The sequence below is a fragment of the Pseudophryne corroboree genome, chromosome 6 (genome assembly GCF_028390025.1).
Source record: "Pseudophryne corroboree isolate aPseCor3 chromosome 6, aPseCor3.hap2, whole genome shotgun sequence".
Lineage (NCBI taxonomy): Eukaryota > Metazoa > Chordata > Amphibia > Anura > Myobatrachidae > Pseudophryne > Pseudophryne corroboree.
Window position 1 is genome coordinate 425305019 of NC_086449.1, and position 15420 is coordinate 425320438.

The 15420-nt window shown below is 41.4% G+C and overlaps 1 protein-coding gene across 1 annotated transcript in view; it reads right to left on the bottom strand.

Moving 5' to 3' along the window:
• Positions 1-15420, bottom strand: part of SLC26A5 (solute carrier family 26 member 5) — a 136763-nt gene that overhangs the window by 86667 nt on the left and 34676 nt on the right. The gene's annotated exons all lie outside the window — the stretch shown is intronic.

The window sequence follows — 15420 nt, forward strand, 5'->3', positions numbered from 1 at the left end:
ACCGATTAGTCTTAATTTTGCTGGACTTCCATTATTTAAATGAGATGAAGGTGTGGAGAGGATATATTTACAGGGGAAATACATTATTTGTGGACTGTGCATCGCCATTTCTTCCCCACAAAAAACGTTGTGACCTAGTACCTCTAAAGAGCAGAGATCATGCCTCATTCATATCCTTTCAATAGGGCTCATTTTGTACCTTGCAGATGCACTTGTTCTACATGTACTTCAACATATGCAATAAAGAGCTTCAAACACAGAACAATGCCTTGTGTAATAAACACTGTCCAAATGTCCCATCACGCATGATAATTAAAAAGCCATAATTGTAGCAAACCATGTAATATTGAGAAAAAAAACTGCAGGTGGTAGATTTCTACAGTGGAAGTAGGTAGAACTTTGATGTGATGTTTCTATTGATTACACCATGTACATTTTCAGAATGGCAGATGTAGACGTAAGCACATTTGTGCAAACAAACATCAAAGAATGACCCAATGAAGCATATCTTTTGCTAGAAATCAATAGTCAAGTGGCCTCTCATCACGGTGGCTCTTGTCCCAAATGAGGGGATACCGGTGAAAATGTATATCAATGTTTAGATCACTGTTTATTGCAGTGTCTTCTATTAAGTCACTTTTGGGAGCAATTGACTACATATGAGAACACAGTATCAGGCTTTTCTTTCAATAATACATCATATTAGGTAGTTTTAGGTCACCTTACTGAACAACCACTGGTCTTCAGATTGTACTTAAAAGAAAAAAACTCTGGTAGTATTAACCACCGGTCAGAAGACTTCTTATATGCTGTCACCAAAACTTTCTGAGACTCTCCTCCCAAAGTAACAAATCATTATGACTCTTCAAAATCTATTGATGTTAGTTTACAGTTTTCCAGCTAGCCAGACACATTGCCAAAGTCACTGCTTACAACTTTCATTGCCCGACCTTTCTTGTTTAGTCTAGAATTTCAACTTGACAAGCAATTTAGAATCTAAAAGGACCTGCTCCTTATCTCCCTTGAATAAATTAATGGAAAATAGGTCGCTCCTCAACCACCTGTGTCCAACCGGCAGCTATATATGCTTTATTGGGTTACTGTTTCAATACCCTGGTTAGGGGCCCCGTAATAATGTATAACTTTTTGTCATCCAATTCTTACCTCTGCCGTGTTATTATTTATGTTCTCTAGGGAGCATTTCATAATCATATTTCTCTCCTAAATTGTTACTTCCAAATGGGTGACAATTGCTTTTCCCCCCACAGTCCTTGCTCAACCCTTTAGCAAGCTTCACTAACATCACACCAACCTCCATTCTCTGCCATTCTATAACACAATCTTATCCTAGCAATTTTCTTCTCTTCTTCCGAGAACCTCTCTTTTCCTTCTCCCGTGCACAGATATACAGATGTGTCCTCATCCATCTTGCCTCAATACACCATGCAGCAGGAGATGCCTGGCATGAGTCATCCTATGTGACTAGGACGCACAAGCAGCTCATGCTGATTAAAATGATATGCGGCATGTCCATAATCTGTGTGCAACTGTGGCTGTATCTGCATACAAACTGCTATGTTACTGTTCTGTAGCATTTCATATGCAGATACAGCCGCAGTGACACATAGACTATAGGCATGCCGCATATCATTTTAGTCAGACGAAGCTGCTTGTGCGTCCTATTCATATAGAGTCGCATTGCAATGAAAACATTTGCAAATAAAGATGCTCGGCGCTACTGAGTCATGCCACAGCATGACTCAGTAGCGCTGTTTAATGTGACTGCAGCAAGAATGTAGGAGGACACATCTGTAGTTTCATGTTGAGTACCTGGCAGCCTTGCTGCCATCATTGGGACCATGATTCTGGTCATCCTTATGAAGAAACCATTAATCCATTTTGAATCCATTTTCCTTGCCAACTGTTCATTAGACATGATTCATGTTTGTAAGTAAAGGGAAAAAAAAAAAAAGTAACTAACTTTGGGGGTCATTCCGACCCGTTCGCACGCTGCGGTTCTTTGCAGCGTGCGAACGGGTAGGTGCTGCGCATGTGCGCCGGCCGCAATGCGTGCGCGTCGCTGGGCAATGACAAGAATAACGAAGAAAGCGATTGCTGCCGCGATCGCAAGAAGAGTGACAGGCGGAGGGCGTTCCGGGGCATCAACTGACCGTTTTCTGGGAGTGAAGCAGCGAACGCAGGCGTGTCCAGGCGTTTGGAGGGCGGGTGTCTGACGTCAATTCCGGGACCTTCATCGCTGGATCCATCGCACAGAGTAAGTAACTGCAGGGCTAGTTTTGTTTCACACAAAACTTTTTAGCATAGCAGGGCTGCACAAGCGATCGCAGCCTTGCTATGCTAAAATACACTCCCCCATAGGCGGCATCTAGTTGACCGCACGAGCAGCAAAAAGTTGCTACGTGCGATCAACTCGGAATGACCCCCTTTGTGTCTGGAACAAACCATGTTGCCATACAAGGGGAGCAAATACATTTATATTTTTTCTGTGCAGGGTAAATACCGGCTGCTTTTGCATCTAGCCTCACAAATGTTAGACATCTATATTTGAACCCTGTAATTTAGATTTTAGTTTGAACATACACCACCGAAATCTAAATCTTTCTGCACGTTACATCTGACCCACCTGCAGTACAACATGGTTTTGCCCTGTTGCTTGCTTTTTTGCTTTACTTTCAAATATAAATGAGTCCCTTGTCTGATGATCCGCTCTGTCAGTCCATCCATTGGTTGCTTGTATTCTACCGCATTCAATATAAAATACTTTTACTTAGGGGCGATTTAACAGAGGAGGAGGCCCGTGTGCACCTCCGGGTTGGCCCCCTCCTCTTTAGGTCGTAGTAGTCTCTGGCATTGTGCCGGAGTCTACTGCGATTGTGCAGGTCTCCAGAAACATGGTGCCCACCATGTTCTCGGAGACCAATTTGGCTACTGACTATGGAGGGCAACCATTTTGGTGGCGATTTTTGAAGCAACTGCAGCGCATGACGCTGGACTCCGGAAAGGTAAGTATTAAAATTGGTGCAGTGTGCGCGGTGTGGGCCCCCCTGGACCCAGTAGCCTGTGTGTACCATATAGAAACGCCTATGCTTTTATTACACATAAGGCTATAAACCAAAAAGCACCAACATACATCTTTTCGCTTATCTCAAAATATCTCCTTACCTGACCTATCCGCTCTGCATAAGATCTGCGTCTCTCATCCACACGCATTACAGGACAATCTTATAAGATTCCAGAACCACCCACATTCACTTCATAACTATCCTACCCAATTGCATCCCCTCTATACAGTCCACACATACACTCACATATTTTGTAATATTCACTTTCATATCTTCCTTACTCCCGACCCCAAGCCAACATTGCTGTGTGACCATATCATACAGCCCATTAGCAACCTTTGCTATCTGGCAGGACCATTATGCAATAGGTAGCACCTATTTCTTGAGGATCAATGCCATGCCATATAGATTGTAAGCTTGCGAGCAGTGCCTACCTACCTCTATGTCTGTCTGTTATTACCCAGTTTTGTTCTATTACTGTTGTAATTGTTAACTACAAGACAAGAAGGAAAAGAAAAAAAAACACTTGCCTGGCATGGTTGCATTGTTTGCGACCACACAAGACAGTGCGTTATCTGATCTGGTCACAAATGATGCAACAAGTCAGATAGACAGTGTTGGGCAGCTGCAGGAAGATAATCTTCCCGCTGCTGCTGCTCTCAGAGGCACCATCCAGCCCCTCTGCTTCCCGGCACCCTCCCCCAGTGTCTGCCATGCTGCTGATCACTGCTGATGATTCAGCACAGTAGGACCCCACTCCCAGTGGCTGCAGCCTCTAGGAAAATGTAAACTAAACCCCACCATTGTGTAGTTGGTGGCTGCTGAGATGAGCAGCCGTTGGGAAAGTTAACATTGTGATGGCCATGTTCCGATGGTGGCGATCCGAAGTTACGATTTTTATTTACAAATATTATATATATATTTTCCAAATCATTTTGGTACTGTACATGTTCTACACCTAAGTGGTTGTAAGAGACAAAACCTGTGCGCTAGTTAATAACTGGTATATAGACATGCACAGAGCATCACAATAGTCACATATGATGATGATGATGATATACAATACGTCCAATTCAATGGGGTCAAGTTGTATTCGCACTTCTGGCTATTCCGATTTCGCTTGGTGCTTCAGCTCAAACTTGATCAAATGGTGAACATAAAAAATAAAAATACAAACAAATGTGTAGAACAGCTTTAAACTTCAAAAACGGTGTTCACTTGATTCTGTCCAATAAACATGAGTGCCAAAACGTGTAATGGATTTTATCCACAAGATGTGTCACAATAATAATGGATGTGCATGAAATAAAGTCTTCTTTTTTAGAAGGTGTCTTTATAGTAAGTGTCTTGACCACATTGAATTGGACGTATAGTATATCACCATACGTGACTATTGTGATGCTCTATGCATGTCTACATATCACTTATTAATTAGCGGCCAGGTTTTGTCTCTTCCAACCTCTTGTTTGTTTGATCTGTTTTAAAGTGCGGTGACACTTAGGGAAGGGGCTTTACCTTAGCCAGCTTTTACTGCGCCAGGGAATTGGGGATCCTCAACAAAAATTTATCTATGTTCTACACCTAATTCACTCATTAAAAAAAAAACGACAATTTCTGTGCGGTTTTTATGGAGAAAATATTGCCAGCTAAGTATGTTTCACATAAATCACTAAAGGGTCTGACGTCATCAGTGTTTTCGCCCAGGTACACTTTGCAAACAAGGTTTGTACCCCCCCCCCCCCCCCAGTTGCTGACCTCACCTTTTCATGCAAGACTGCTCATTCTTGTCTTTATAGCTTGTTTTTCAAGAAGACGACCCAGCAACCTGATAATTATGGCTTTGACAATTTTATCTCAAGGAATCCCAGACCTTTTTTTGCTTCAGTGGACTATAAGAAGTGGGGAGTGGTAATCATCACACATTTTAAAATAGTTTTCAGTGATTAAAAAGTATTCTGACCCAGATGGTCTCTTGTGGTTGTTACTCTCCGTCTGAAACAGTAATCAAAGTTTCCACATATTCTCCTAAACTGGTATTAGGCACTTTCTTTGCTAGTTTTTCCGTATGCATTGATTGCGCCTTCACATTTTATTATGAATGGACTCCCATTATAAAATAACTTTCCGCCCCCCATTGGTGGTCTTAAATTGAAATTGTAGCCCACTTAGCAGTAAAAAAAATCCATGTTTTATAAGGTATCTGGTCTCTAGGTCGACAAGACTTAGGTCGACAGTGTCTAGGTGGACCACTATTGGTCGACAGTAACTAGGTCGACAGGTCGACATGAGTTTTTCACATTTTGTTTTCTTTTTTTGAACTTTTTCATACTTTACGATCCACGTGGACTACGATTGGGAACGGTAAACGGTAACCTAATACCCCGCCCCCATTAAACGGTAACCTAATACCCCGCCCCCATTAAAAGCCCCTTATCTGTAAACACCGCTCCCCCCACCCACGCCCTGTGACCAGGGTATTTTTTTATTATCATTTTACCCCTCATCCTCTGAGGAATTATTTCAATATTTATCTATTTTGGGGTGGGGTTACTCCCACTCCTTCACCACGAAGAGAGCAGCGGAGCATGTGCATGATCAAGTTCAAGTTTATTGTCATCAGCCAAAGCAAGTTACGGGCATGATGACGGACTCCTGGCTTTGGCGAAGCTACTACAGAGCTTAGTTTTACACCATTTTCTTGAACATATTATACAGGAGTATAAATCCTCCTTGAAATTATACATTAGCGCCATGTGCAGAGAGAGTTAGATTTGGGTGGGTTATATTGTTTCTGTGCAGGGTAAATACTGGCTGCTTTATTTTTAAACTGCAATTTAGATTTCAGTTTGAACACACCACACCCAAATCTAATCCCTCTGCACATGTTACATCTGCTCTCCTGTAGTGAAACATGGTTTTGCCCATTTGTTTGCTCTTTTAGTTTACTAACAATGGGCAAACATATGGGAGCTCACAAGGCCACTTCTAAGCTCAACATCAACTGCCAAAAAACCTGGCGGCTTAAGAAATCTTTTCGTTAGAAGGAGGTATAAGTCTTATTTTAGATCAACACAAACTCCCACCAAATCCCTTCTCTCTCAAGTCAAGATCCTCAAAGGTCAGCTTAATAATGTTCTATCTTGCAAAGCTGCTAATAGATGTAAAATCTGCAACAAAGCTTTTTGTGTAACCCTACCCTCAATACCTTGAACGAGAGCTGTCTATGTATTCTATTAAGGGATGGTTACCTAATAGCTGTGCCTCCACTCAAGCTATGTGTAGTATTTAACTACCGTTAAGGCTTGCTTGAGTAAGCCTGATCTCTATCCTTAGGGGATGATTCCCTTATATCATAGATATATTATCTAATATACCTGTCTCTTTCTTCCAGGATCTTCAGATCAACTTCCAGACGGACCAGACACACATGGCAAGTATAACACTTTAATGACCAGTACCAAATGGATTAAGTATACATTAACATTTCATCAATTACACATTCACCTTTAAGTCATTAATCCATGCTAACCCCCGGTCAATTAGGCCTATACACAGTACCTGCATGCAATACAACAAATCCTTTTTCTTTTCAACACACCCTTAGGTGTTAGAGTGACCCGGGTACTCTTAATATGATAGTGCACTATAAGGGCCCATAAACTTCCTAAAAATAACAGCAGTTAATACAGAATGTCTGACACTATGTTTTAGTATCAACTATCAGTTCTCCCTTCAGTTAAAGAGAAAGATGTTTGGCTCAGTCTACTTATGGTAGCGATTACTTTCTCCTATAAGGTTACTTATAGTTCCTCCTTGGCAGATAACAGAAAGTATCTATTTAGCTCATAGATAGTAACATCAACAGTTGATTACCAAGGAATCTGTATCCTTTCCTCAGTAAAAATGTTACTGTAGTTGTCCAGTATTAAACTAAACTCCTAAGAAGCTGGTATGATAAACCTTTGTTATGCTGCGTCCTTGTGTCCATTTGAAGTAGCTGATGCTTTCTATAGTTCAGAGCATATATAGCTTTTCGATTCCTGTATGCCTCAAATTATTGTTGTCTCTTAGGATGAGTCTATATTAAATATATCTGCAAGAGATGGTTTCTCTTATCATAGTCACAGCGAGCTCAAATCCTTTAACTTTAAAACTAATAGTCTCTTACGTGTCAGTCCTTCTTACGGGTTCACGAATATACATATAACACAGTTGTATTACAGTGCCACAAGCTAGTCCTTGAATCGGGATGATAGTCTAATCCTTTGTGGCTAAGAGGCTTTAACATTCATCCAATGTCACTGTAGTATGGCTACCTTTAATGTCCTTGACTCTAATTCTGCTAATTCAGGGGCATAAATACACACATTAGGTGGCAGCTTTAGGGTGTTACTTTCTATTTAGCGCTGCGGAACAATGTCTCTGGCTCTCCTTTGACTGATGTGATGCTGATATATGGGGGAGTTTTAAAACTATTTATGAAGCGTTAAACAGTTCAAGTTTCACTCCACTCCTCCTGTTACATATATATACCCAGTGCTTTCTACCTTCTCCTTAGCACTATGATTAAGCCATACATGGAACTGTAATTATAGGTCACTCTGACTACTGTGACCCATTACTATCCTCCTGCTTAATAGCCATTATTGCGGCCTAGCCCTGGAGTCCTTAGTCCCAATATGAAATTGACTATGTACAATAGTCACCTATGGCTTGCTGTGCTTAGTGTAGGGGTAATATAAATGGCTGGATTATACACTCACACTTCTACGATCTAGTGATGCTGCAGCAGGATGCTCCCCCGACTCCTCCCTTACACTTACAGCCACACAGAATGGAGCCTCTGCTGCTGGTCCTGGCTTCTTTGTTGTGGCTGTCAGAGTCTGTGCCGGTAATAGGTAGGAAGGAACCCTCTCTGTCTCCCTGTCATAGATGTGCCCTTCCAATACTGCTGGGTGAGTTGACTAGCGCTGATCTTGGGTTCTATGAACAGTTCTGAGTCTCAATGCTGCTGTCACCACCTTTACAGTAAGGAAGCCCTGTTCTGGCTACACACACTAAGCCCCCTCCGTCCGCCGCAATGTATACCGCTCAGCTCTAATGCGGGCGACGGCCGGAGCAGCAAAAAACTATGTCCTCTCACCAAGGGATATGCAGTCTCTCCCTCAGCTACACTCACAGCACCTCTCCACCCCTCTCTAGTAGTCACATGACCCACTCTGAGGTGATGCCCCGCCCACTGGCAATCACCCCACTAGGTGATTGACAGTTAGGAGCACAAGGACATTAACCCTTTAGATACACTGTGAAACCATAAAATAAGCCTTCATTGTATTCACCACTACATTTACATCAATGTACATACAATTACATATATGTGAACTGTATTATTTACCTCAAAACATGCATACAGTATTACAACATCCATTCACTTTTATATGAATAATATATATGCTTATACTCCATTTTAGTCACCATATTATAACTACCTCAGTATAAGTGTTGTTTAAACCCTAAATCAGGGTTACATTTCTCCCCCTGGTGCATTGTCACTGTTTAACATCTTTAGGTGCCAATGCACCATCTACCTTACTCACTATGCTAAAATAGTATATATTCATTCACATCCATTAGCAAGCCACCTCATCTCAACCATTTTAACTGTTGGCCAAATAGGGAGGGATGGAACTACATAGCCTTCATGCCTCCCAGGGATAGTGTTCTCTGATCGTGCTGGTTTCCCTTGCTCTTCTACACCTGATTTATTGACTTCTTTTAGTACTGGACTTCGGATGGAAGATTTAAGAGATTGTGCTAGGGTAAAGTTATCATGTACCTCACTACGATTTTCACTGAGACTAGTTTCTTTCTCTGACGAAGCTTCTAAAGTTATCAAGTCTTTAGCATCTGAATTTTCCGTTTCTTGATCCTGGGACTGATTTACTCTACCATTGAATCTCGAGAGAGGTCGGTAATGTAAGGTTGTAGAAGGATGACATGGAGCTGGATCTCTCCCTTGCCTTTGTTCTGAATATGCACTTCCTTCATCAACCGCTTTTTCTCGTGGTTGATAACAATAACTGTATGATCCTCGTCGGTTTGGAGCAAATCGACTCCCTTTCACTGGTACTCCACCTATGCCAGTCACATTTGCTGCATGTACACCCTTTTCCCCTTCCAACACTTCAAATTCTACTTTCTCTCCATCTCCTACACTGTACAACAGTTTTAGGGGGTTATTCTTCGTTATGGATGTCCAATGTACAAATATGTCTTCTCCGGTGTCATGCCTTTTAATGAAGCCATAGCCTTTCTTCACATGGAACCATATTACTGTGCCAGTCATTTTAAGAGACATATACTGTGTCCCTTTACTATCAACTTTATTCATAGAAGATTGTCTCAGCAATATACCATCCACTACCTCAGTCTGTAATGCTATGTCCTTAGTATCCGGTCGCATAGAAAATTCATGGATACGGTCTTCAGGACAGTTGTTTAGGAAGTTGGCATCCTTGAGTATTTTATTCTCAGATTCTAGCTGAGACAGTCTTTCTTTCATTTCATTCAGACAAATATGATCCTCCTTTTCAGTTTCTTTACCCACTTCCAATAATTCAGACAACTCAGTTATTTTTGATTCCAGAGAATGAATATTGTCTTCCTGCTGCTGGTACATTATCAACTTTTGTTGCTCCTGATCCACTCTGGTTTGTCTTTCATCAGATGCCATGGTTTCCATCTCTCTCTGTATAAACCAAAGTTCTCTTTCAAGCTCTTTGTTCCGCTCATCAATTTTGGTGTTAAACATCTGTTCTTCTTTTAGCTTCCATCGGGTTTCATCTAGAACCTCCAACAACTGATAAATATGTTTAGACCTGTCCAGTGCTATATGTCTTATCACCTCTATCGGGGTCTGTAGATCCACTGGGCTATCTCTTCTTGTTGGTTCCTCAATGGAAGTTGGAAACAGGGAAAGCAGGTCCTTCTGTTGATCTTTTGGAAGAGCTAATACTAATTGTCCATGTTTCTTATAATCCTCAGCTATTTGCTTTAGCACAGTTTCTAATCTCTGTATACCTACATCTATCTTCACTTCCCCTGGAACTCTCTCTTTCAGTGGTAGAACATTCTTATCTCCTTTCATTCCATAATCCATGTTAGCGACCAAAGTATGAGCAAGGTTGTCACTAACACCTCCCTCACTATCCTTTAGGTGGGGATCAAGTCTGACTTTCTTGTCCTTTGATTTTTTCTTTCTCTTCTCCAACTCTACAGGGACATCTAATATTTTTTCATTTTTCACACCTAGGTTATTTACAAAAGTTCCCACAAACTTGCATGTCACCTCTTCCTTTAAGCCTGGTCCCTTATGGTACTCTTGTTTGTCCATACTTTTACATTCTCTATTGGCTTCAACTCTCCCAACTGATACAGCAATGGCTTTATGTCCAACCTTCTCCCTGTTCCTTTGCTTCTTTCCCATATTTGTATTTTATTTTTAGGGACGTGAGGACTTTATCAATAATAATTAATGGCAGCTGACACCTGTGGTGTAACAGGGCCTGAGTGTAACTTCTATCTCACGCGGTGCCTCCAAATGTAACCCTACCCTCAATACCTTGAACGAGAGCTGTCTATGTATTCTATTAAGGGATGGTTACCTAATAGCTGTGCCTCCACTCAAGCTATGTGTAGTATTTAACTACCGTTAAGGCTTGCTTGAGTAAGCCTGATCTCTATCCTTAGGGGATGATTCCCTTATATCATAGATATATTATCTAATATACCTGTCTCTTTCTTCCAGGATCTTCAGATCAACTTCCAGACGGACCAGACACACATGGCAAGTATAACACTTTAATGACCAGTACCAAATGGATTAAGTATACATTAACATTTCATCAATTACACATTCACCTTTAAGTCATTAATCCATGCTAACCCCCGGTCAATTAGGCCTATACACAGTACCTGCATGCAATACAACAAATCCTTTTTCTTTTCAACACACCCTTAGGTGTTAGAGTGACCCGGGTACTCTTAATATGATAGTGCACTATAAGGGCCCATAAACTTCCTAAAAATAACAGCAGTTAATACAGAATGTCTGACACTATGTTTTAGTATCAACTATCAGTTCTCCCTTCAGTTAAAGAGAAAGATGTTTGGCTCAGTCTACTTATGGTAGCGATTACTTTCTCCTATAAGGTTACTTATAGTTCCTCCTTGGCAGATAACAGAAAGTATCTATTTAGCTCATAGATAGTAACATCAACAGTTGATTACCAAGGAATCTGTATCCTTTCCTCAGTAAAAATGTTACTGTAGTTGTCCAGTATTAAACTAAACTCCTAAGAAGCTGGTATGATAAACCTTTGTTATGCTGCGTCCTTGTGTCCATTTGAAGTAGCTGATGCTTTCTATAGTTCAGAGCATATATAGCTTTTCGATTCCTGTATGCCTCAAATTATTGTTGTCTCTTAGGATGAGTCTATATTAAATATATCTGCAAGAGATGGTTTCTCTTATCATAGTCACAGCGAGCTCAAATCCTTTAACTTTAAAACTAATAGTCTCTTACGTGTCAGTCCTTCTTACGGGTTCACGAATATACATATAACACAGTTGTATTACAGTGCCACAAGCTAGTCCTTGAATCGGGATGATAGTCTAATCCTTTGTGGCTAAGAGGCTTTAACATTCATCCAATGTCACTGTAGTATGGCTACCTTTAATGTCCTTGACTCTAATTCTGCTAATTCAGGGGCATAAATACACACATTAGGTGGCAGCTTTAGGGTGTTACTTTCTATTTAGCGCTGCGGAACAATGTCTCTGGCTCTCCTTTGACTGATGTGATGCTGATATATGGGGGAGTTTTAAAACTATTTATGAAGCGTTAAACAGTTCAAGTTTCACTCCACTCCTCCTGTTACATATATATACCCAGTGCTTTCTACCTTCTCCTTAGCACTATGATTAAGCCATACATGGAACTGTAATTATAGGTCACTCTGACTACTGTGACCCATTACTATCCTCCCGCTTAATAGCCATTATTGCGGCCTAGCCCTGGAGTCCTTAGTCCCAATATGAAATTGACTATGTACAATAGTCACCTATGGCTTGCTGTGCTTAGTGTAGGGGTAATATAAATGGCTGGATTATACACTCACACTTCTACGATCTAGTGATGCTGCAGCAGGATGCTCCCCCGACTCCTCCCTTACACTTACAGCCACACAGAATGGAGCCTCTGCTGCTGGTCCTGGCTTCTTTGTTGTGGCTGTCAGAGTCTGTGCCGGTAATAGGTAGGAAGGAACCCTCTCTGTCTCCCTGTCATAGATGTGCCCTTCCAATACTGCTGGGTGAGTTGACTAGCGCTGATCTTGGGTTCTATGAACAGTTCTGAGTCTCAATGCTGCTGTCACCACCTTTACAGTAAGGAAGCCCTGTTCTGGCTACACACACTAAGCCCCCTCCGTCCGCCGCAATGTATACCGCTCAGCTCTAATGCGGGCGACGGCCGGAGCAGCAAAAAACTATGTCCTCTCACCAAGGGATATGCAGTCTCTCCCTCAGCTACACTCACAGCACCTCTCCACCCCTCTCTAGTAGTCACATGACCCACTCTGAGGTGATGCCCCGCCCACTGGCAATCACCCCACTAGGTGATTGACAGTTAGGAACACAAGGACATTAACCCTTTAGATACACTGTGAAACCATAAAATAAGCCTTCATTGTATTCACCACTACATTTACATCAATGTACATACAATTACATATATGTGAACTGTATTATTTACCTCAAAACATGCATACAGTATTACAACATCCATTCACTTTTATATGAATAATATATATGCTTATACTCCATTTTAGTCACCATATTATAACTACCTCAGTATAAGTGTTGTTTAAACCCTAAATCAGGGTTACATTTGGATAAAGCATTGTTGGAAAAAGAAAAACTCAGGCAAAATGGGGCTCTGATTGACATAATACAAAATAGGAAGAACAGGTCTGTAACTTGACCCTAAAAAACGGATTTTTGTGATTTCTGTAATTTCTTCGAAATGTATGCAAACCTTCTGTTAGAATTCAAGGGGCTTTATGCATACCTAGAAAATACTCTTCTTCCCAAACCATCCATGCCAAATGCGCAAGACAAGACTTTTGCCACTGTTAAAGCTGTTCATTTTTTTTTGTGCCACAGGCACGTATGGCTTGGCCTACAAGAGGTTGTCAACTGTTTTTAATAAGATATTTGATGGCTTCCCTTGACTTTGGGGGTCACTTAGATCTGATCACTGGGCTGCGATTTTTGCTGTCCTGCGTTCAGACAGTTGCTGCCTACAGGGGGAGTGTATATTCGCCGTGCAAGTGTGCGATGCTATGTGTACGCCGAACTGCTAATATTCAGTGTGTGCAGTCTCTGCGCAGCCCAGTACTTTCTCCTCCAGTGCAATCACATCAGGCTGATCGGGGCCGGAGCTGACGTCAGACACCCCCCCTGAAAACGCTTGGGCACGCCTGCGTTTTTCTGAACACTCCCAGTAAACGGTCAGTTACCACCCACAAATGGCTTCCTCTTGTCAATCACCTTGCGAACACCTTTGCGAACTGAGTTTTTGCGCCATCCCGCCGCTGACCAGTGATGCCCTTTGTAGATGTCCAACACGAGCCTGCATGCGCAATTAGTACCTGATCGTCCGCTGTGCAAAATCAGATCAGTGTGTTATAAAGCTAACTATAATACTAGCTAATAGAATGGGTCCTCTTCTCCCATCACTTATACCCTATAACAATTAGAGTTTATTCTAGGGTACCAAGCCCCTGACAATTCGGAATGGATCACTCTATCCATGAACCATAATTCCCTTAATTAGTCTTGATTTAAGATGCTGAAAAAGCATCTCATGGTTGTTCATGTTCAGGGTGGTGGGCTTCCTAGGAAAGTGGACACGATATTGGCTGTATTGAGCAGATGGTAAGGTTGTCACCTCTCCCCAGTCATTTTTGCATTAATCATAGAACCTGTCATTTCAAAAAAACAAGCTAATTGGGAAATTATCAGTTGTAAGTTGAGACCGCAGAACGCAAAGTAGCTTTACATACTGATGATGTTAAAACACACAGCAGCAGATGCTTTCTGTACCCATCTAAGCATATAGAGGAAATAGATAGGTATGAACAGTTTTTGGGATACAAATGAGCCCTCAGAAAAAGGTTTTGGTCTACAACTTACATCGGGGGGGAAGGTCTCCCCAGAACAGACACTCCTATTCAACTGGCATCAGTAGTAGATAAGTATCTTGGAACTTCTATAACCAAACGTTATCATCGTTTGGCAAACAATACCTTAATACTTGGTCACACTTTTTTTATTTCCTGGATTGGCTATATTAACATGCTAAAAATAAAAGTGTCCTCGACAGGTCATTTCCTTTAGTAGGACTTCAGGATCTGCAGAGGACCTCATATGGTGTTAGCCTTGGAAACACTGATTTCAAACATTACTATATTGCCACATAACTCACTCAGTTCATTTTATGGAATAACCCTGCATCAGCTAAAGGGGGGTATTCTATTAGGTCAGTTTTTTTCGCCTAAACCAAAAGGGCACTTTTCGCAATTTTTTTAGGGTGAATGGGGATTCGCTCTATTTAATAGTAGGGCCATTTTTTCGCCTAGATGAAAAATTCAGAAGGAGCAAAAAACATGTTTTCCCACCTACGCCGGTAAAAATTAGGGTCACTTTTGCCGATTTTGAGGCATTTTTTGCCAATGTCTTTTCACTTAAAAAAAAAAAAACAAAAGGTGAAAAGGCATTGGCGAAAACGCCTTGAAAACAGGCCATAATTAAATACGCAGGCTTGTCCTCACTGTGTTCCCTCATTTGCTGCATCCTATACATCTTTCTCTCATCTGGGACTGTATCAACACGTCATATTCATCGACCCTCAACCCTCTCTGATTATACAGCTTTCCAATAACCCTACATTTTCTCCAGGTTTATCTCAACTCATTTTGTCCCTGTATGACAAGTACATGAGTGATATAAATTGCGACAGCTCATTCACTCCATTTAGAGAAATTTGGTAATTTTCATATACTTATCAGTTCCTGCAAGTCAGACACTTTCACAGTAAGATTATGCAACATTCTTCTTGTACAGTCTTTCCTCTGGTTTGGGACTCCCTTTATACCTCCACTGGGACTGCGTTTTGAAGGCTCCGGAGCCTGCATCTAAGAACCTGCTATTCTCAAACCCACCCAGATTTATCCACTGACTCATCCCTGCTGTGCTACTGGACCCTCCACTACTACAG